Raw genomic sequence first — 23391 nt, forward strand, 5'->3', positions numbered from 1 at the left:
TCATCTTTATATATTTACTGTGTTAAAAAAATGTAGGACATTAATGTCGGTATAATTGCCTGTATGCCGGTTATAATTGATGGCTCATTTATTCGCGTCACATTTAAACATATTCACTGTCTCGTTCAATATATGTTGGCAAAAGAAACATTATTATGTTTTCGCCTTTACCGGGGCGCATGAAGTTTCAGTTCGTAACAAATAAAAACAATGTTAATTAAATCCCATATTGTAAGGATCCGACCGCGGTTGACAACCATTAAACTTTTTTATAATAATATATACTAAAACTTGCTTTTTGCGAGAAAATCGATGTCGAGGGTCGAGCTTGTTTGTCTCCAAGTGTGATGAAGAAAGTCAAACCTGATATCATAAAAAGGAACTGTGATTGTAGTTCGTTGAATCATCATGAATACGTGTTTTAAGGATTTAACTCAGTCCGAATCCATTCGAGCATTTGAAAGCAAAACATGTGTTTCGTCTTCAATATCGTTTTGTTGACAACACACACTATTGTCTAGCGCAACTTTAGCATCAGCATGTTATCCTTTTTTTCTGTGCTCTGAACAAAAAATACATACAAAAGTGATGGCAAAGTGTTTGGTAAGGAGGTGAACACAATGAACCATTTTTTAAAGACGTGTTCATATCATCATAGTATTCCATTTAAGCACAGTGTATTTTGCCTAAGACAGACTTTCGTTACAACACAACTCCTTCTGTATTAATTTATCTCTAACTTATGCAGGGTAAGCATTAAGCAGATGTAAACAATTAAGAATAAGTTGTTTTAAACACAATAGAACAGCATAGTTTTAATATAAGTGAGACACCCATCGTGATTTATACTTTTACAAAGAATCATTTATTTAATGCAGATGTATGTTATTGGTAATGGTAACTATGCACCTATGCAAGCATATGTTATTGGTTGTGGTAAATATGCAGGGGCAATTCATACACATCAAAATATGTTTATAATATTTCCATCGCAGTATTAATATAACGGGCTCAGCATTGGTATCCATAAATGTGTTATAATAAGTGAATAAGTACAATTAATAAAAAACCATTCGACACAGAAACGAATTTCGTGATTCCACATTCTTCTGCAAAATGCTTCAATAGAGTTAATGTAAAGTCATATAAAGAATATACCACATGTATGACACAAATCAAGGTAAGCGTTGCTGAATAATATTTATTAAGTATTGTCAACAAAAGAAAACATTTTTGGTACGTGTTGTTCTGTATTGTGTTCCATTTCAGCTGTACTCAGTTCACGGAATTCCATTGCGAGCCAACGTAATTGCCTTTACCGTCCACGGAATTCCATTGCGAGCCAACATCATTCCCATATCCGTCGACATTATTCCCTTGCGATCCTACGGCATTCCCATACCCGCTTACGGAATTACCTTGCGATCCGACGTTATTTCCTCGCCAGCCGCCCCCTTTAATAATAATAGTTACGACTTACAATCGTATTTTAAGTTAGTATTTCATCATTTTTTATATAAATGTAGTTTCTTAACTAAGATAAAACTAAGTTAATTTGAGTGTGTTTATGACTGTATTACCAGCTAGTTTATATGCAACTATTTAACATTGCATGTGATACATGAAATTAATGTGTCATTTAAATCAGTATTTAATAAATACATAAACGGTAAGAACCACTTATAAACTTACATGGTCCAGGCCAATAGGAACCTACAAAAATAAAGTGGTTTCGTATCAACAATGCATACTTTGAGCTTTTTGAAATGTTATACATGTTCTGGAAAATATGGAGCATATGCTTAAACGACCTTAATAAAATAATACATGAAATCAACCGATCAAGGGTGTTATTTAATAACAAACTATTGGTGGTATGACAAAGCCGTTATATCAATACTGAGTTAATAAAATGTTTTTGTTTTATTCGATAATAAATGATTCAACAAGACACTAGTTGATGTTTGAACATTGAATTAACAGTTATATAAAACTTAAATAAATTGTGTGTATTTATTACGAATTCAATTTAAATACAAAAACAATACTTTAAATGAATTTTATAATTTGAAGAAAAGTTAAATTGAAATCGTTATACGTATTTCTTTCAATTCTATTATTTATAGCAGTATTCTTTGAAAGACGTTCATAACCAGATTATATTGTATATACACATATACATAAACGTCTTACTAAGGTCTGCATTTTCTGAGCTACTTTCCTGCATATAATTCAATACTGCTTGGACTGTGTTCTTGTTTGTTATAAATTTGTTGTCCTTACTTATGCCAATTTCATCATAATACAACATCTCAATTCAGTTTCTTCGTAGTATTTGCTATATGATATCGGTAGTGTATTAATTAGGATACAAACACATATACCATTGTTTTCTTACCTTGATATTGTTGTGGCCCATAGTTTTCATATTGCGGCAAATATGAGTTCCAATACCCTCCCTTTCCAGCAGGTTGTTGTGGCAAATACGAGTTCCCGTATGGTATCCAACTACTGAACGCAACGCCGCAGCATGACACGAGCAGCACAAGTGTGACAGTTGAGAACATCGTTTTACCCTGAGTGACAAGTAGATGACAGGTTATGTATTGGTATTGTGGTCTCTGATCGGATTTAGACTTAAGACAAGAGCAGTCTTAGCTCAAGTCATTAAGCCAAGTCTCAGAGTTGCTGAGCGTTCTTCAATATTTCAGAGTTTGACGATACCAACGCGTATCAAAAACATGTATCGTTTATAGTAATTATTTTTAAAATTTGATACACTATTTCGCAATTTCCGCAAGTATTGTACTAGAGAACTAATAACATCAGAATAAAACCGCAGAAAAAAACAAGGTTGATATGAATCAAATATAGTAGTTCAAATATAACTATTGTATTTTTTTTATGTTTGTTCACATTTAATCATGGTCGAATTGTGTATTCTATACGATTGGTATCATAATCAAATGCCAAACACGTTTAACTCGTTAATTCCAAAATTTGACTGTAATAACATTCAATTACGCCTGGTGCACCCGGTCATATACTTTTTAACGTGTTTTTGTCTGTTCTTTTTATAATTAATAAAGTGGATAGGAAACGATTCAACAGGAGCGTAGGGAGTGCATAAACATAGAGGACGTGGATGTTGCATAAGGGATGTGTTGCCTGATGAAAAGTTATCACATACAGACTGTTTGCGAATGAGTTTATAATGTCTACAAGTTACTCCATGTTTTTGTTAGAAAAGCAGTGATAAAAAAATGTCATTTCAAAATGCATTTACTTACTTTATGGACCGAGATAAACTGTATATTTAATAATTATTAAGTGTTTAACATAAGTATTGGTTTGTTTCACTCATTTTCATGAACTTTATTAAAAGAGTGAAACAATAACATTACGATGTGTTAACCTCGATGACCTAAACACAATTACTTTCGCATATGCATTTTTAAGGTTACACATTTTAACGTATTTGTCTTTGTGAAACGTACACATTGGGTAAAAATGTGCTTGCTATTAGTTCGACAAATAATGGTCGGGTTCAAATAATGTCTCTATTGATTGTATTTTAAACAAAAGAAGTTAAAACAAGCATCCGTCAATTTTGCTAGAGTTCCTGATATTGATCTTACATATCTTTAGTAGACAGGAGATGTAAAATAAATATGTATGAATAACCTCTTGTGCCAGTTGGAGTTAAATAAGTAATTTAACACGTCTCCGTGACAATAAGAGTACTTAATAAATCATGCTCGCGGCCCAGTTTTTAGACGCTGCCTCATATCTCAATGCACGCGCGGGGATATTTGCATCAACAGTCGCAGATAATAGCAAACTATCCGTAAAGATTTGATGATCCTACCTAATAGTGATTGTTTGTGCCAAACTGATTAAACTAAATGATTTCGCTAAAATGAAAACAATGAGTGGTCATTTGGAAAGTGACCCATGACATTCAAATATGTCCTGCAATACTGTAAAGACAATACCATAAGTTGTGGCTGTGTAGACGTTACACACCGTATCATATGCGACAAACTTTAGATGCATGGAAATAGTTAACACGTAAGAACAATACAGTTCTGCTACAAATTGTCTTTTAAGATAAGTTGTCTTAATCACAATAAAGCTTGTTTAACCCTTTCCCACTCAGAGGCAAAGTGAAAATGGCTAAATGCAAACAGCATAAAACCAGAACAGCCTGCGAGTAACTCGCAGTCTGTTCAGGATTTATGCTGTTTGCTTCTACTCAGTCACTAAGGGTTGGACATGAAGCCTTTAAAACTTGAATCTAGTAAGAAAGGTCTTAAATTTAATTTAACTTTCTAAGGGACTACAAACACGTCAAAATACGTATCTAACTGGTAAAGGGATAATTGAGCACAGATACTTGAACAGACCGAAAACAAAAGCTCGATCCGCCCATTAAGTTTTTTGTACAAAACACGTATTCGTCTTTTCCGGCGATCGATTTTTTCCCGACCGGATCATAGCAAAGAACTGCATATGCTAATATTATAAGGTAGTTTGATTCTCAACTGGCTAATATCAAATTCAATAAACCCGTCGATGCAAAAATTATTACTGACCGAAATATTGACAGTGCAGCAGTAACTGTAAAAAATATTTTTTATGTAATTGCAAAACTGTATCAGCAGTATGCTTTGCTTTAAATATTGTGAAAGTTGTGTTATCACATAATCAAAATATTTACAATGCTGGTATTTTTGTTATTTGTAAAATGAAACGTATTAACTACATTTAAGACATTTTTAAATTTATAAATTGAATACTTACCTTGGTCGTTGCTCTGACAATCTGAGAACTCGATAATAAATCTAGAATGCACACGTTTATATACCCGTTGGGGATTAGATTCATGCTTGGTTTGCAATAATTAATGTGCTAATTACCTCTGTTAATCTACGTCGAACATGTGCATTGAAATGTACCGTGAATATTAGCAACATATTAGGAAGAAGCATAATCTCCAGCTTATTTTATGACAGGTATACACATAGTGCGTTTAAGCTACTAGCACGAACTATTTCTATCGTAATTGTCATATCAATCACATGTTTTTACAGGTATTGACCAGTTTTTTCAAGTTAAAATGCAGCCATCTAGTAATCTACGTGCACAATAATTTAAACAGGTGAATATTGAAAACATTGAGACACCAAGGATGGATCTTGTGCTAAACAGTTTTTTTTTAATAATAAATGAATATTAAGTTGACATATTAAACATATTTTGAAGATTATTTATTAATGTTCATTATTGATATATATATATATTTATATATATATTTTTATATATATATGTATGTATCACTGTGAAATTATGCATGAGAACTTTGAGAGTATTAACCGCAGATACACATTATAAAAGTACACTATCCTTTAGAACCGGTAATTATGTACTGTCCGAAGAATCAATGTCTTATAACAATCGGACTTATTCATGGTTATTGGCAATCTGAGTCGGTTTCATTCACCACGTGTTACTACTCTGCATTATATTACAAAAATGTAATTTGGCCGATTATCACATGATTACAGTGGATAAATAATGTCGTAATACGTTTAAATATAAGCAGGGGATTAGCCATACTAAAAATAAATGTTCGCTGATACAGCTGTAAACTGCCTTCCTAGTTGTACACGAATGCAGTTTATCAAAATTGATTGTGTTCTCCGATATAAAAACTTTAAATCCCGAAGAATGTATCGATGTTGTTATCATTTTAAGACGAAGTGAAAAGCTCCGCTTGAACAATCATACCAGTAAACAGCACACGTTCTCGAAATCGAACTTACTATTAACCGAAATCATCTAAAACGCGAACTGATGCGCCGTACCCAATTGTTCTCCAATAACAATGTTTATATAACTTGATGTGTATTATGACATGGATGTGATTACAATTTGCTTGGTCGCCGTAGCGCAAAGGATATGATGTCCGCTTTTCCACAGGAAGGTCACGGGTTCGATCAACATTGTGGAAGTGTTCTTTAGATCTTCCCCAAAGACACCAAAGTACTGGTTCTAGGTCTAGTAAACTGCCTCGAAAAAGCCTGATACTTTCAATGCTTCGAGCTAAACTAAATACTTCAAACAATGATTTCCTTACTATCGAACAAAAGTTACGACCTTACTGAATCTTGACATAAACTCAACTGATTCCAGTTATGAAGAATTGTTGAATGTATTTCGCCCCAACATAGTCAGTGACCAAGAATATGGTCAGTACTGCCCACAATTCTGGGTAATAGCGGAAACACTTGTCCAGTCATGTTACTGGCCAAACATTCGATCACAATAATGACCCAAACATGGATTATACACAGGCACAATTTATAAAACGTCAAAATAACAAGACAAAATATTCCTTCTTATTTAGGAAAGCTGATCGAGGTAACTTTTAAGACAGGGACTTCCACAAAATATAAAATACACAAATGACCTTCAAAAGTACAAGGTGACATTTGAAATTTAAATATATACTGTAAAATTGTTAATTAGTGAAATTCACAAACAGGAAAATACATACAATTAAAATATGGTCTTAATATCAAGATAAAGTCAATGGTGATATTACGATTATATAAACTCCTTAATGCAAATTTTTTAATTGCTATTAATATTCACAATCTGTCACTATTACGAATTACTGTTCAGGAAGTCAATAATAAAGGCACGTGCTTAGTTTGCTGCCGTCGTGATTTGTGTACTAATACTTGCATTTATACCGCACAATCTAATACTTTCTTTGAATAAAAAGGATGTTTATTAAAACAGTAACACATTGTTGTTCAGTTGCATCGGACAATGTGTCATGTTTAAGAACGGAAACATAGTACATTACATTCAAGCTTTGGGTAAAATTTATCGCATATAACTATCACACATTTACAACGCACCGTTTAGAAAATGTACACATCACAATTGCATCTTTCAAAACGTTGTTTGTCGTGTTTTACATGCTTTGGTGTGAAATTATCAAGTACAATTTTAAACGTGTATGAATATTCAAACAACATAAATTCAGGTAGTTGCATAAAATGAGGAAGAAATAAAACTGATTATGCCTGTGATATGTTTCCATCGTCCAACGTTTTAACAGTTATTGCATCAGATCAGCGGCCGCACGGTTTAATATTTCAAATCGCAGGAAATTTAAGATTTGTTTTCTCAATTTCATCGAAGATTTAATTTCTGAATATTTTATAATCGCCTCGGAACTTGGTTTCCGTCTTTAAGTCTGATGATTGACTAGAAATTAAAGTACATTTGAGGTCCAGAGCTAACTTAAAGAAGTATCATGATCGTTGGTTTTGGTAATGTGTGTAATTTAACGTTGTTACGAACAGGTAAACGCCTGTAATTCCTTACTTACCTTTGGACAGCATTGATAAAGATAAATAAAGCCACCTACATAAGATATTTAGAAGCCGAAGAGCAATCATATGGGAATATCGGTATTATAAACTTGTCAGCATATTTCAAATACGGCATGACAAATAATAACACTATGACCATGACACAATGAGAAGACAAACGGTGGTGAAAAATTTGTAACCTCATGCCATAATGAATTGCTGTCGTGTTACAATATGATTTGTCGTCTTCTGCAACGAGCGATTGTGTCACAGACTGGTTTTATTGTTTTTGATTATTTTAAACTATACGTTCAACTATTTTTTTCATTGCATACATACGCTAAACTTAACGTGACCCATCTTTAATTAATTGCGTTAGCATCGATGTTAACGTATATGCATATTGTCCATGTTGTTTTTTCAGGCACAACGGCAATGGTGCGCGGAAATAATTCGAAGCCAAATGTGTGCTCCCCCTTATGCGCTTCTATATATGCTTAATACACATATTCACATCTTCACAGCAATTAAACTATATATTTTTAATTATCTGCATATGCTTTAACTATGTCCAAAATTTAAACACACAATTAAGATTCGTTACATCGCGTTCTGCAATATATAATTTTTAAATATGCTTGTAAATATAATGCATATGCAACACCTTATGTTGATACCTGTTTGTTGTTACATGATCTATGTACACATTTCACAGTGTATATCGTATACAAAGTATTTTATGTAGGTATTGTAGTTTGCTTATAATTGATTTTGTAATGCAAAAATAATTTCGGAAGTTTACTATGAACATGCTTGAAACAATTTAAGCATCAAACAAACATTTCTCGTGTAGTACGTGTATATTATGTGTCCTCATTAATAGCTTGCGAACATTATACTTTGTCGCTACATCTCAGTAGAAAAAGTTGAATTTCAATGTCTGCATAACAACTTTAAAGCGTATAGAACGTTTTCGTTTTACGTTTGGTAAAACGTTTTGTGCATTTTACAAAATATAGTAAATCTTTACATTAAATTTAAGGCAAATTGTTTATGCTGTATCACGCATCCTGGCGATCAGCGTTAAATTTCTGCTCCCAGCGCATTGTTGCCGTTGTCACACAAGTTTGAACCCGAACTGGTTTTGTTGTTACAATACATTATACTTTAGAATGCGACTATGTGGCTGGTTGTTGAAAGGTTACCCGAAAGTGACCACGTATGCGATGTGATCAGATCCAGTAAGCCGTCAGTTTAAAGATGATTTTCATCACGGTGCATCACTGTCCTTCGAGAGTGTAATTCAAATCCATAAAACATAGGTTTGCTTGTTTAAAATCGTTAAGCACGGATATATTAGTGTAGCTATTGTTTAAGGCCTAACTTCGCTATGATTACAACATCGATAATAATGCCATCAAAGCAATGGCCTGATCACAACGGATAAATAATGACCGTTTATGATCTGTGATATCGTGTAACGAGTAGGACATAATATACCATACACCTCAAGCTGTGTCATTGTAATCTTGTTATATGATTCATAAGCCTTATAAATGTACAGATCCTAACAAGGAATCCAAATAATCACGAACTCTTTATAACTTGTGTAACAATAGCGTTAGTGCAAGTAAACATTATCGGTAAAAGAAAATCACGTTTTTATCGTAAAGCGAAATCGTTGATCCGCAGTAATGAGATGAAAACTGGCAAACAATTGACGGGCTTATATCATACAGAACAGTAACATATGTTGGAAATAAACTAACTAATACAGCTGATACAACACGTGATTACATATTTAGTTAAATGTATACTGGTACTTGCTGGTTTAATATTTTACTTAATTTCAATTCAAAAAGTTAACTTATAATAACTAATAATTTGTGTGTTCTTATGTGTTTAAAATTTAGGTTGATACGGCCTTATATTGTCAAAAATAAAATTAACTGGATATCAGTACGAAAGAATTATAATATTATATATTTTATGATTGATAATTACGTATATAAACGCTCAATCGAATATACATTGTTATAGCTATGAAATAAAGTCCTCACATATAGAGCTAATCACAATATTTAAATCGAATGAAATTGTTCGCTAAAATAAATTGTTAACAACTGATACAGATCACCCAGTAGATACCGTTATTATATCTATCAAAAGTGTGGTTATCCTTTTTCACATCAATGGTTTCATCATTAAAACAACGTTGAGTGCAACGCGCACTAAATTTGTGACTGGATTATATGAATCAATCGAAATCAGATTTTAAGAGTGAACGTTTAAAACATAACTCGTGTATTTAAATCGATATGTGTAATGTTCTTTAAACATATTATAAAGGTAATAAAATAAATATATACAAATTAAAAAATAATAATTAGGTCCCGTTCATAAAATTAAATCATAATTATCATTGTACATTATTCGCCAGTCGATTTGATCGGTGATTAAGACGACTTAAGATACAGTTCTCTATTGAAAGTGTCTCGTTGCCCATATCATCTAAGTTAATAGCATATGTACACATTGAATTAATGTTTTGACATTTAAATGCAAAATAATGTGCTTAAATTGCAATAAATATACGCATTCAGAAATGCACGTAACCGTTATGACTGTTCAATTTAATTTACCAAAATAGGGATAATATGTACGTGCATGTGCAGAAATAAGCAGCACTGTTTGCTTAATAACCAACTTTGACATTTAAAACGTGCACGCCAATCGCACACAAAAAATGCACACATACAAAGATTAAATATATGGGGGGAAATGTTTCCTTGGTTACAAGTCATTCGTATGCCAAATTTTATCAAATAATTGAACGCGACACCGATGCCGTGGAAAGTTGGCATGCGATAGGTTAAAAGCATCACGGTCGAACAAAACAATGTGATCACGCTATCAATGTTTACGCATACACATCTTTAAATGTTATTGTAAAACTGCATACAAATCAAACACATGTAGGATATTTTATGTTATATTTTAATTTCAACGAGCGAATAAGATACATGTTATTACGTTATTGTACTCTTATTATGTGACAATACTTTCTCCCCTGAAATAGTTTAATACTGTTATAATTTCCGTGTAAGAGGTAAACTGTGTCATTATAAATAATGCATAGTTGTGTGTTTATGGCTGATGGTTAAAACGAAAGTGAATAATGTGCATTATACTCGAATCAACATTTTTACGTTTTTCACATATCATTCAATATATTTTTTTTCAGTTTGTGTACCCTGAACGTTCTTAAAGAACACTTCATTTTGATTAGTTGCATGTTGCTACATGACAAAAGCGTCTTGCGTGATGACACTCGGATGTTGGAATTTTGCAAAACGAATTGCTTTTTGCTTTTTACACACATTCTAATACGGCTTGCAGCTGTCGTGAGTGGGTAAATGCATATTTCATTATAATGCGCGTAAATGAAAACGAACGATTTATTGAAATGATAAGTGAATTTCTTTATCCCACAAACTTAGAATTACAATTATATGATTTTTGAATTTATTTTTCTTTTCACCAGTTTACAAATATCATTTTGAGTGTACAGCTTCTTCTAAAATTAAATGTATGACCTATGAGTCATAATTTATATGCATCTATAATGATTCCACTATGCCCTGTTCATCAGTATTTATGGCTGATACATACTCAATCGGTCTATATGCACTGTAAAAATGTTTTCTTATATATACATATATATGTGTGTTAGTTTTTGCAACACAAAATGACATGCACTTGTATTAGACTTAAAGTGTTAACCTGAGTCAATGATGTAAACATTTCTGTAGTTTAAAAAGTGAAGCTATCTTTTCACTTTACACTACATAATTAAATTGTAAAGGTCTGTTAACATAAAGCATATATTGTTTTGTACTATTATGTTATGTTATATAATTTAAATATATTATCTTGCTTGATAGTCATATATATATTACCAAGAGTTGTGTGTCCATCCTTAAGAGTATAATATATACAGGAAAGTTAAACGAAAATTCAATTATAGAATACTTAAACAGTCATTTAGTTCTATGGTATAGATAAACTAAGATGTGTTCGCATTTTTGTTGTTTTCATCCCTGATTACATAACATGATTGTGTTATTGTTAATATGATAAACGTTTTTGTTTGCAATTTTGAAATAAAATGTGTGAAAAAAAGTCATCCTGGAAACAGTACCGGGTGCTTTTTTGGTAAAATACTAAATCATTTGATCATTATTTAAGCATGTGTTGACAGTATGGTACAAACAGCTCTACAATTGCGTTTTGCTAGAGAAGGACTATCATTACGACACAACACTGTGTCAATTACTTAATGTTTAAATGATGCCGGTACCATGTTCTGCAGTTGTAAAAATAGAGAATATAATGGATTAAAGAAAACATTACATTATTATTGAAAACATGCAGACAACCGATCGTGATTTGTTCTTATAATAATAACTTATAACTTATTGAAACGAGGATTTATATATATTCGGTAGAGGAAAAATAAAAAATTGAGAATAATAACAAAAGCAAGCTTACAACATTTTTAAATATTTATTTATTGTACAAGAAAGCCTTTAAATTAAAGATTCCGGAAGGGCCCAGCATGTTTCGCAATTCGTGTTTTCATAATGTATTGGTAAGTACAATTTGTGAATATTTGGTAAAATAGACCCATTTTTTTTATTTAAAAATATGTCCGAAAAATACTTCCATAAATTTATTTTATATGAGGCAAGTGTCAATTGATTGTTTTTTTATATTAATAACATGAACAAAGGTACTTGCTAAGGAATAATATTTATTTCGCATTGGCTTCAAAAGCAAACATTTGAAGTGAGTGGTTTCCCTTTTTTGCGATCCTCTTCATATAGACTTCGTTCAAGGAATTCCTTTACAAGCCAAATACATTATCTACCCCGTAAACGTCATTCCTTTGCCAGCCAAGTTATTCTATCCTCCCTTCAAGTTTTTCCCTAGCGAGCAAACGTTATTCTATCTCCGCTTTCCCTTGCGAGCCAATGTTATTCGATCCCCGCTCACGGTATTCTATTGCGAGCCCACGTTATTCTGTCCTCCGCTCAATGAATTCCGTTGCGAGCCAACGTGAGATTATGAAATTATGATACTACCACATATGTTACTAAATGCATGTTAATGCTGCACGGTGCATTTCAAATGCACGTGTTCGACGTAGATTTACATAGCTTATAAGCTCATTAATTGTTCAAAAATAGACCTAATCCCTTGACCATCAGGTATATATACCTCTGCAACCTAGCTTTATTATCAGTTCTCAGATTTTCAGAGCAACGACCAAGGTAAGTATTTGACTAATATGTTGTACAAATGCGTTAATGTTTCGGTTATTACTTATTTATTTAATAAATTTGATTGAACGTCATTAAATAAAAAACAAATAATTTAAATGGAATGTCAACCGTTCTGCTTTGATTTGCTTTGATGCTAAGCTAAATTATTTAAAATGTCTAAAAAGCATTTAGCTGAGAAAGTTTGAAATAAACGAATATTCATTGGTTATATAATAACTTCTTTACGTCCAATCTTTAGGTGAGTAAAAAAAGATGGCATTGACAAATTGATGAAATTAAATAATCGCCAGATTAACATTTCCCACATCATAGAGAGGGTAATTACGTGACAAACAGGATTGGGCGTCAATATTCGCTCATAATGTCGACTTTACTGGCTGGGAATTATCTTGGTGGGGGCTGTACTTTTGTGACCCGCTAAGATGTTTCGCAGCGAGTAAAGTCGAGATATATGGCGACTATGAGTACAATACAAACGCCAATCACATTCTTGTCGATTCAGCTGGACAGTGAGTTGCATTTAAGCAATAAATTAAATTTAAAAAATGTTATAATACGGCGCCAATTTGACGTCTCGGCCGTCGTATTTGTCACGCAATTACATCATATGCACATAGTAGGACAAACGAAGAGTTTCGCAGCAAAAGAAAGAGTGCTTCATAAAATTCAACTTAATGGGCAGATCGATCCTATGTTCAATTATTTGTGCGAAATTTAAACGGTTGTCTTATGTTAAACAGGACAGGCCTATACTAAGTATTAGTTTTATAACTGTGTTGTTCTTAAGTGTGTTATATTGCCATGTGCTTGTATCTAAAGTTTATCGCATTTGATACTGTGTTACTTGTGTAACACAGATACTGAACATATTATTATCTGTAAAATATTGTACAAACTATTTTAAGATGTTATAAGCTACTCCTTCTTTAAAGAACAATTGGCCTGCAGTTATTTTAGCAAAATCATTTAGTCAAACTATTTTGGGGAGCAAACAACGAAAATACGTTATTTCTTTATTAATAGTTGTCGATTATCTGCGACTGTTTTTAACTCTTTAAATAAAAGTCATGAAGATGAGTGAAAAAAAACGATAATTGTGTTAAACATTTAATTATTATTCCATAGAATAATTCTGTCAGTTCATGCAGTTATTAAATACAATTTGAAACGGCATTCCTTCTATAACTACTTTTCTAACAAAAACATGGAATACAATGCATGCATTATATCGTCTTTCACAAACAGTGTGGAGGGGATTACCGTCCAGAGGGCACCCCATCCTATCCACAATATACGCGTCTTCAATATTCGTGAACTTTCTTCACTCCTGTAAAATCTTTTTCAAACAACAAAACCAAACACATTGAAGGAGTTCATCACATGACGCACGAAACGGGGTTTAATGTGATAAAATTCAAAACAATGAACACGAAAGACAGAGGCTTGTAAAAAAAAAGGTGTTCAAAAACGCTGGCTATGTCTAATGATGTGTCAACTTTAGGAATTAGCAAGTGAAAGTGTTTGGTATTGTGTTTATTTTAAGAATCTGATACAAAACACAATTCGACAATGATTAAATGTATTTTTTTTTCTATATTAATAATATTTGAACTATAATATTTGATTACTAACAATAACAATAAAACGCTCTTCTATTTCACTCTGTTTCATTATTTCCCAAGTACAATACTTGCGGAAGCTGCGAAATAGCGAATTTAGCTATTTAAGCAATATTAAAAGGCGATACGTGTGTGTTTGAAACGCGTTGTTTTTGCCCAAATCTTAAAGTTGAACACCATTCAGCAACTCTGGAACTTAATGGCTTGAGCTAAGATATCTCTTTTGTCAAGTCTAAATTCACAAGGAGACCCTAATACCAATAAATAGCCTGTCATCTACTTGTCGCTTTAGGTAAAACGATGTTCTCAACTGTCACAATTGTGCTGCTTGTGTCATGCTGTGGCGCAGCGTTGAGTAGCTGGATACCATACGGGAACTCGTATTCGCCAGAACAAGGCAAGGGCGGATATTGGAACTCATATTTGCCGAAATATGAGAGCTATCGGCCGCAACAATATCCTAGTTATCCAGGTAAGAAAACAATGGTATATGTGTTTGTATCCTAATTGATACTGTACCGATAGCATATAGCAACTTCTAGAAGGCAACTAAATTGATGTGATTAAGTATGATGAAATTGACACAAGTTAGGACAACACACTTACATGTATATAACAAACAAGAAGACGTGTCAGGGCAGCAGTTACTTATATTAAGCAACGCAGCCCAAGAACGTATATAGAAGTTTTGTGTGTATGTTTATACAATTTAATATGGTTATATATGAATTTGAAAGCATTCTTATATAAATACTAGAGTTTAAATTTATACAAAATAACGATTTGAATTAGCTTCAATAAGCTTAAATTTGTGAAATTAATTTATATTTAAATTTATTTGTTCATATTAAATTCGCATTCATACAATTTTTATGTTTATCCTACTCTTAATTCGATGTTCAAACATCGACTACTAAGTAATTGCTTGTTTAATAATTTTGCATCGGATTAAACAGAAACTCGTTCATGACTAAGTATTAATATAAGGGCTGTGATATACTAACACCAGTTGGTTCTTAAATAACACAATATCCGGTTGATTTCATGCTTTTTTTATCACGGTCTTTTAAGCAATTCAAAACAAGCTGTTTGCTACTATTCATCATTATTGAGACCAAATTAAACTTAGCCTTTTGATTTGTAGGTTCTTATTGGCCTGGACCATGTAAGTATATAAGTGGTTGTTACGTTTAATGTATGTATTAAATGTTTATTTCAATGGCAATATATTAAATATACCATGTAAAGTTAAATAATTGCATTTAAATTAGTTGGTAATACATATATACATTACTTTAATAACATGAGGTTCTTCTCAAGTTTAACTACTTTAATATAAATAATTAATGGAGTATCAACATATATTACGTTTGTATGCCGTAACTATTAATATTAAAGGGGGTGGCTGGCAAGGGGATAACGTCGGCTCGCAAAAGAATTCCGTGGACGGTACAGGCAATTACGTGGGATGGCAAAAGAATTATGTGGATTAAGTACAGATGAAATTGAACGAAATAAAGATCAAGTCATGTAGAGAATGTTTACTTCTGTTGACAACACTTAATAAATATATTTCAGCAACGAGTAAATTTATTTATGCCATAAATGTGGTATGCACTTGACATGAACTCATGTTAAGTATATAGCATTATTTTCAAGACGAATGTGAAATTGAGAAATGTGTTTATGTTTACATTGATTATTTTGATAAGTGTATTTATTCACCTTTTATGAAAACAGTTACGACGAATGACGCTGGGCCCGTATGTACGATCTTATTTAAAACGACACCATACAAATAATACTTAATTATAATCTGATAAGCGTTTCGCACACGCTTTGAATTGTATATGGTCTCTTTTTATTTTCAACTACCGATAATAATCATCCTTATTATAAATTATTTATGTAAATAGTATAAATCTCGATAGGTTGCCCGCTTGTATGTAAAATATGATGGATTTATTTCTTATATGCAACATATTCTTCATGTTTACATCTACTGACTCGGTATTTTATAGATATTTCAATACCCATCAACTTGTGTCGTTACAAGAGTCATTCTCAAGCAAACGTACTATTCTAATATTAAAATCTATGATGATATTAACACATCATTAAATAATGATCCAGCCTTTTCACACACTTACCGAAAAAATAACCAACGTGTTTGTTTAGATCACCGACTAACGAATAGCGGTAAACATGTTGATGCAAAAGGTGCGCTATACATTGGTTTGTGCCGTTCAAAAAAAACAATAATGCATCCGAAACACACGTATTATGTTTTATTTTACGTGTTCGGACTGATTTAAAGACCTTTAACATGATGATTTTACGAATGATAATCACAGTTGTGTGTAATATTGAATACTGTCAGGCCTGACTTTCTTCGAGCCTGATATAATAAAATTATTGGAATCACTCATTGATCACAATTAACCAGAACGCCATGATAGCTCGAAGCTCAAAAGCGATGTTCACGCCTAAAGATACTTGTGTAATATAAGATTATATAAATAATATTATTGAAGCGTAAGTCGCAGTCAGATCCCTCCGTTATGGGATTAAATTACTAGTTTCCGAATTTTATTACGAACTGGGTCTCTACGCGAAACGGCGACATCACAATATTATGTATTCTGTTTAAGCATTGCACGAGAAAATTAATATGTGTAAATACAACGCATAATTAAACGTCATCAGTCATCCAATACATAGCCAGAATAGAGTCAAAGTACCGACAGTAATATCACACATGTATTTGATTCATGTTTGGTATTGCACAATAAGCATACACGTTGACAAATAATGTAGCATTGCATTAATCTGTAATATGCATATTAATGCATATTCGTCCCCACTTACGAAGCTAAATAGAATATTAAATTTCGTAGTGTATGTTCGTTGTATGAACGGCTGTGTATGCCTCTAGATAATTTGATATTGAACAATGTTGTATCAGGCTTCAACATCCTTTCAATAAGTGGCGAGATTTGATTGTTTCTTGGATAAGTTGTATGTCTTCTCGCCGTCAAGTTTTCCATGTCTGCTGAGGTTTATATGAAGCCATCGTCTTCGTGGCAATAATACAACTTATCAGTGTAATAATTGTTGGATGCATTGTTTCAATCACATCACTCTCTGTACATTGATGTCAATATGCACACTTGTAATTGAGTGATGTGTTCACAACTAAATTATGTTTTGCTCAAATTAACTAACTTTAAGTGGGAAAAGAACAATTTAAAATTGCCTTTTCAATACAATACATTGATTACACAAAGCATTATATATATATATACAAGTGATATAAGGAACTGTTAACGCCAACCAAAGGTATTGGCTAAAACCTGTAAAACATTATGCAGGCATTCATTTTAGCATAGAGCACTCAATACACAAATTTTTCTTAAAATTGAAAACCTCATTCCTTTGAAGATGCGAACCACAAAAGGGACTTCCCACGTATTAAACATTATTTATATATTACACCTGCATTAACATAATCAGGGTTGATATTGTTTAAATTGTCAAAGTGTTATAAGATACAGGACAATGCAATACACAAACAATATAACTAGCAAAGGACCAGGCGGCCCAATATAGCTCATTTATGTACATGGTGTTTACAGAAAAGTAAATTTTATATTTCGTACCTTTCTTATATTTAGTCGATATTTACCATATTCCCCCGCAGTCTCCACATTTTGACATCAGAGACAGGCGTTCAACAAAATATATAGAATGTCTCCAAATAATGTTACATTAAAGACACACCAACTTTGGACCAAGTTGTTATAGAGAGGATACTTTGACAAGTATTTTGCAAATACAACCATAGGCATATGTTTCATGGGGCGTGGTCAATATTGAACCAAAGTGCATGATTCGAACACATTGCTTAGAGGAGCGCTAACTGATGTAACATACCAGATATAACAGTTGTAAGTATTTTTACAGTTTTACAGTTTCACATTTATTTTTCGGAATAAGTGTTCAGGTCTGCAGTATGTCTGTTTTCGGTTCCGAGCATGGTATTACTGGTTTGTGCAAATCCAGTACCCTATTAGTTCTAGGGCTCCCTTTACTTAGACAAGTGTTAAAAAGATAATATTTGCGACTCAAAATGTAAACAATAAAATGAAAATAAAATTATCTCAATCAGTTTATAAACAGAATGTACGATTTCAGTAAGTCATTATGCTTTATTTTGAGTATTTATTTAAAAAATATTATTTTAAAAATGATGTTTGCCTTTTCAGGTGAGATATATTGTACAAATTTAAAACAATCTCAAGTTAATGCCCTGATCGATATGACACAGTTCAAAAATAAATAAATTGTATGCTCTCTTCGAAGAAATGTGCCGTTTAGACGTCGCAAAGTCCTTCTGTGAGTCCTTCTGTTTTTCCGGATGTACGACCGTGCATTTTTGTTTAAGCCGTTTATTAAATCATTATAAGACGCAGTTTAACGTGTTATACTTGTCCGTCTGACTCAAATTTAAGGTGAAACCTATAGGTACATGTATAACGTAAAATCTAGACATAAAACAGCTTAAAAAATATTGTTCAATCATAACAGTACAAACTATAGAAGGATTGTTTGTATTTTGACTCAACAGGAAAACATATAATAACCCGACATGGTGCAATGTATGGCTCCATTCATTCAAAGTTAAGGTAACACTTAGATTTTAAAAGTTAAAAAGGCATATATTCTCACGAGGACTGTATTTTTGTCATAATCGCAATATTTATAAAAAAGCGTTCTACAAATGAGTATGACTACATGACGACTTGTCACGTATGTCACTCGTCATTAATTTGCACCTTTAAGAAGGTCACAAGATATCTAGATACTAATGCTCTACAACAATGAGTAATTGAATGATGGTCACGAGAAAAGGGATGTTTAAGTCCATTATGCTGATTATCAATGTCACATGGGCTTGAAGCATGTTATGTTATAGATACATACTTAGTTTGAATACCCATAGTTCAATTCCATTGAAGTAATGATGGAATGTTACTGCATATGGAACTCTCTATGTATATATTACTGTTCTGCAATTATAAAATGTACCCTTAGACAAGAACGGTCACCGGTAAAACTAAAATTGTGTATGATTTTCGACACTTAAGTGAATCAAATATACAAGGATAAGCTTAATTATATACTTTTCATACAACTGTGTACGCACTTTTTTGATTGTTCGCTCATTATTTATTTGTGTTTAAAATTAAATTATAAACGCAATTCAGAGTTGTTTACAAGTTGACTCGATATAAAGACCTAAAGTCGCACCATATCACATTGTAAACAGATTCGGTTCAACGATATTTTATTTTCTTAATACACATGAACATTCATAGCGGATATTTTACATATGATTCACATGATATAAAAACACGTTGAATGTTTTCTTTCATAATGCGATTTTAATAGATGTTTCATTGGACAAAACATAAGATGGAGTCCGATACTTCAAATAATATTTAAGAAGTTTTGTATATGTTTATAATTATAAATGTGAACATTAAGAGCAATAACCGGTAATACACATTATAAAAATACACAATCCGTAATTGCCGGTAGGAAGTTAATGTCTTAAAGAATCGATGTCTTAAACACTTTCATTCAACTACTTTTATCGGCATTCTAGGACGGTTTACATACGAGTTACTACTGTGTATTATATGAATACCATGTAATTTGACCGATTATCACATATATACGACAAATCAATTGGTTATTATACGGTAAGGCATGTGCAGGATTAGGAATTACTTAAAAACGTTTCTCCGATAAAGCGGAAGAACACGCACACACGATTACAAGGATAATCTCGAAAACACGTTGCAGTCATACTTTTGTTACAGTGTGTTTGTGTTTGCGTTACTTATTTAATTGAATTGAATGGTACGCGGGAAACAATGGTACCAGAAATCAGCACACTTGGTCAAAATCGAACTTTCTATAAACACGATTTCTCAGAAAACCTATCAATGTGCCGTACACAAAAGCTCTCTTATACATGTATTGTTAAACATCCCATGAAATACGTGGCTCTCTAAATTCCGGATACCGAGGAGCTGTAGCGGCTCATTTTTCAGTTAAACAAGTTCCCTTTTTAGTCGAATAGTGTTGGAAGTTTTCCAAAATAACAGAAATTCATTATCTGCAGTTCGAAAAGTTTGGCGCATGCAGACACAATCCGATGATTAGGGACAATATTTTGAGACTACATTACGACTCTAGATAATATTGTCTAGTTTAAAATAAATATAACGGTTAATTAACATAAGTCATGTTTCACAGAAAAAAAAACATTTTTGGCGAAAAACAGTAATTATTGTATTGTTATTATTTATTATAATTATTTTTTTTTCAAATGGTTGTATAAGAGCATTTTGGTGAGTTGGTGAAAAATGGGTTAAAATCAAATAAAAATCAAAAACATGTACAGACAAATCTATAAAACGATGATTTATGCCCATTTAGTGAAATGAAAGAACAAATTTCTGAGATAACATGGAATATAGGTATAAGAAAACTCCAGAAATACATCAGAAATTAGTTTAATTGTCCCGTATTGATTTGCGTCATATAACCACTTCTGATAGTGTTGTCATCGGGATTACACATTGGTTACGGTAGAAACATGATGAACGTTGTTCGGGCATTGTTATCAATAAGTACTGTCTCATTTTCAACCGGAATTATTTTTCGCCGACAACAACCGAACACAGCGTTCCAGAGTTGGACGAAGACTGACCCGTACATTATTGCATTAGCAAGCGAGTTACCGTAGGCGAATATTACAGCCCAGAGCAGTGCGTTCGAATGAATTCCATTCACGTAATTGCTGACGTCAAATCCAACAAGCGCAATCACGATGAACAGTGGTAACACATCGCAATGAAGACTAACACAATGAGGACAAGTGTCCGGACAATCGTTTGTTGTTTACTTCGACGAACCGCGTTTTTACTGTCAACCTGTTTTAAATTCCTCGAAAAACTGCCGACCGCTCGCCTGGACTTCCGGAACGTTTTGAATAGTCTGTAGTAGCTGATAATGATGATATTCACGGGTATGAAGAAACAGAAGAGAGCAATGAGGGCCGTGTAAATTAATGGAAAGTGTCTCTCCCAGGGCCAGCCCAACGTACAAAACTGGACGAGTTGCTGGTTTCCTGGTACGCCTTCTTTAACTTCGAAGTAAATGGCAAATGGAAGAAAGAACAGCAAGCTTACTATCCAGATTAGAGCAAATTCCAACCAAATGCACTTTTCTGAGATTTTTTTGCTTTAAGAAACTCCAACTCTGTTGTTCAGATAACGGTCAATACTGATAACCGTCAACGTCCAAATCATAACCACACCACAAACGTGCACCCAGTACATGAGCACCCTGCACATACCGTACCCTAGCGTCCAGGTTCCGCGCACTCTGACCTAAGCGACAAACGGTGCAGATAGACAAAATGCTATGTCCGCCAATGTCATGTTACATACTAAGACGTTGGTCACAGTCCTCGTTTTCTTAGACTTTAACATTATAAACAAATAACCAGATTTCGACTCTTTTTTGCTTTTGATGTCCCGGGTTTCAATCCCGAAAAAAAACGTGTTTCTTGCTATTATAATTAATTAGGACTATTAAAAGGACCTGTTCACGTATGTTCGTAGTTTTGTAAACTGTCATTAAATATGTTTACTTACATATCTATTATGTTTTAATAGCCTTAACTAATTGTAATGACAAGTAAAAAAGTTGAATTCAACATGTGGCGATTCCCGGTATTCGAACCCGGGTCCTCTGGAAGCAAAAGCATGCGCGTTACCTCTGCAACACATGAACATAGACTGTAATGTATGTTGTCGAAACATAACCTCTATAGCATTGTACACGTTACCACTGCAACACATGAACATAGACTGTAATGTATGTTGTCGAAACATAACCTCAATAGCATTGTACACGTAAAACAATTGTTTCAAAACAAACGTTTTTACTAAGTTATTAAGATCTTAATAATCCTTGAACTGGTTGCTGTTTTGATATAAATTATTTGACCTCTGGTTTGTTTAAAATATCAGTAAAGCTATATCATGCTATGTAAGTGAAAGTAACACCCTTCTTGTACTAAGCTTATGAACATAACTAATGGGATAGTTTATCGTAAACTATTCAATGTATGTCAAGCATGGTATGAACAATCATATTTTAAGCAACGTTTTGTAATGCACCTGCACGACTCGTGTTTCTGAATCAACTGTGTGTATTAATAGAATTATATTCATTTTTATCATCTATGGTGTGTTGTGGCATTTATTGTCCAGTCTAACATAGGCGAACAAGATGATCACGGGAATGACCAATGTGCCGATACAAAAGCTAAAAACGCCCGATATATCGCTTGTGACGAATATGTGCATCTTTGGTTGAACATTTATGTTAGAAATTATCAAAATCCTTAAACAAGTTTATGGTCAATATACTTTAAAAAGCTTCAAAAATGATACAAGACGGCACAAGCAGAACTTTTAACCGCCGCTTTAGCATGTTGATACTTTATAATAACATTTTTTTAATTATAGCTGCAATGTAAAGCAATTTGTTTTGTTTTCTGAAAGATGCTTTGTTGTTGAGTGAAGGAGAGGGGGGGGGGTGCGGAGTACCAAGAGAAAAACCCACCAGTCCGGAATGGTAATCACTTTCGAAAATCACATGCTTCCGGGAACGGGGATTGAACCCGGGTCGCCTGGGTGAGAATCGCGTATACCTAACACTGCGCTTACCGGACATCAAGGGGAACTCATTAATACGACGACAAGGTTTTTCTCTTATAGGATATTGACACGTGCGTATTGCGGAGCTTTAGCACTATATAAGGTCAATCTCCACGCAAAGTTGTCGCTCTCACATGCTATCTCTTTCGTCACAAGAAAATCCTACCACATCTGGTACGATTTTATTGGTTTTGTTTAATTATGATATAATAAAAAGTTGTATTGTTTTCTTTTATAT

The 23391-nt window shown here is 33.1% G+C and overlaps 2 long non-coding RNA genes across 2 annotated transcripts; one reads left to right on the forward strand and one right to left on the reverse strand.

Moving 5' to 3' along the window:
- Positions 1-643: 643 nt before the first annotated feature.
- Positions 644-2538, reverse strand: LOC127840990 (uncharacterized). Its single transcript, XR_008030661.1, has 3 exons — positions 2399-2538; positions 1693-1713; positions 644-1454 (listed from the first exon to the last, which is right to left on the reverse strand). It is a non-coding gene; the product is annotated as an uncharacterized LOC127840990 (long non-coding RNA).
- Positions 2539-14648: 12110 nt separating this feature from the next.
- Positions 14649-15888, forward strand: LOC127840992 (uncharacterized). Its single transcript, XR_008030663.1, has 3 exons — positions 14649-14824; positions 15497-15517; positions 15751-15888. It is a non-coding gene; the product is annotated as an uncharacterized LOC127840992 (long non-coding RNA).
- The last annotated feature ends 7503 nt before the right edge of the window (positions 15889-23391 follow it).

The sequence above is a fragment of the Dreissena polymorpha genome, chromosome 8 (assembly GCF_020536995.1).
Source record: "Dreissena polymorpha isolate Duluth1 chromosome 8, UMN_Dpol_1.0, whole genome shotgun sequence".
In the NCBI taxonomy this organism is placed as follows: domain Eukaryota; kingdom Metazoa; phylum Mollusca; class Bivalvia; order Myida; family Dreissenidae; genus Dreissena; species Dreissena polymorpha.